Genomic DNA, 2,213 nt, shown 5'->3' with positions numbered 1-2,213 from the left:
TTTGCCTCTCATTTATAAAAATCTACATCATATACTGGAATCCAAGAGTTTCAAAAAAGAATTGAAACAGATCACTGAAGTTAAATTGCCAAAGCATGTACATTTTGGATCATACATTCCTTATAATGATTAGCCAATAGATATAAGATGTTGTATGAGTGCCAATGAGACAACTCTTCATCCAAGTCGACTTGGATGAAGAGTTGTCTCATTCAGATTAAAACCATTATAGGTAAAAGAACGGATTTCAACACAGAGCCTTGGGTCACACAGAACAGCAAGCTACAAAGGGCCCCAAAAAATGACTGGTGTAAAACCATTTAAACCATTCAAGTATGTATAAAGAGTTGACTTTTCAGTGGTCAATGTCATTTACACTACTTGACCTTGTGACATTGCTCATTTATCACAAAGAACTCTGAACAGGTCTATTGCACAGGTCATTTGCAAACAAAACTGTATTGTGTATAAGAGCTTGTAGTTGTCTGACGTCAATGGTCAGTTAATGGTTAACACTTCCCTGACCTTTTCTTGGATACTGTAGATTAATTATTTATTCCTTGGATAATTTTTAATTTTATGGGTTTCGGTGAACCACAAACTTAAATGTGTATGTGGATGGAGACATTGGCAAAACCACAAAATCAAATATCCATGAAATTGCAATTTTTCCTCAATCAACAAATATTGGTACCCATGGAAATAAATGAATCTCTAGTAACTGACTATCATCATGATTGTAAGGAAACTGTACCATCCTTTAAATTAACTTACTCTAAAATAACCAATTCAACACTGTAATGAGATCTGACATTGAATATATATTACTAGTATGTACATTTGTAATATACATATACACATTCATGGATCTACAATTTGTCGATATCTGTATCTTGGCATTGCACAAGGTTATGTTTTTCTCTGTCTTTTTATGACGTCTTTACACTAAATCCATTGGATGTGTAAGGATTGATAATTTATTCTTAAATGCAGGATTTTTTTTATTAGCTGCAAGTGGCTTTGAACTAGCTGTTAGTTTACTGTGAGTACTCTCAGATCTGTACCTAAGTGTCTTTTTGTTGGTGGGATGTACAAGTACCTGGCACGTCCACTTGTATCTTTGTCCATCTGATGAGAAGCCTTTTTCAACTGATTTTTATAGTTTGTTCTTATGTTGTACGGTTATACCATTGTTCCATGTTAAGGGTAGGGTTGGGATCCCACTCACATGTTTAACCCCGCCACATTATGTTTGTAAGTGCCTGTCCCAAGTAAGTGGTTGTCTGTTGTTTATGTGTTACATATTTATTTTTCGTTCATTTTTTAAAAAATAAATAAGGCTATTAGTTTTCTTGTCTGAATTGGTTTACATTGTCATTTCCGGGCCTTTTATAGATGTATATGACGGACAGTGGTGAAACAAAATGAAGCTCTTTGTTTCAAGAATAAAACCAAAATGTTACTTACTAACTTAGGCAGTAAAATAGAAATATACATTAAATTATATTTTTATTTACATAAAATAAAACATATATTACAGATAGGTCTCGGTAAATTTCTAAGAAATACAATATACAATTTAAACAATCATTGAGACAATTACAATGGCAACTGCCAGTGAGAAGGACCTATACTAAAACAAGGACATCATTTGGTTGAAGGAAAATTTTATTTTTAAATAAAGCTGCCACCAACTTCACTGGAAAATGAATGCCCACACATTTTAAATTTATAAGTAAACTACAAAGACGCAAATATAAGATCTGTCATAAAAAAATAATAATACCCGTACATTTTCATGTTGTTAAAAAATCTATTATCACTTGTTAGAACCAAAATGTTCGGGATCTCGTCAATCAAATATTATTTCTTCTGGTAATTTCAGTTTTTATTTTTGTGTCATTTAAAGAAGAAGCAGCATCATTAATTCATCACAACTGACAGAAAAGACTTTATAAATCAAATTTTATTGTTAGATGTTTTCATAAATAACATATCGAAACCATTTTTATATCATTAATTTATGGCACTATTTCCTATACAGTTTATCAAAGCTGTTAGTTATATTTATCACAATAAGACTTCATAACATTTTAATTGTAAACCTTTCATACTATTCAAAATATAAAACTGTTAAACTGAATACTTAACACTATTCAGGTTAAAATGCAACAATTTAAATACTAAATTACGATAATTTAACAGCACAGGTG

Source organism: Mytilus trossulus, chromosome 8 (assembly GCF_036588685.1).
Source record: "Mytilus trossulus isolate FHL-02 chromosome 8, PNRI_Mtr1.1.1.hap1, whole genome shotgun sequence".
Lineage (NCBI taxonomy): Eukaryota > Metazoa > Mollusca > Bivalvia > Mytilida > Mytilidae > Mytilus > Mytilus trossulus.
The sequence above is the reverse complement of the archived record's forward strand: the minus strand, read 5'-3'. Positions refer to the sequence as shown.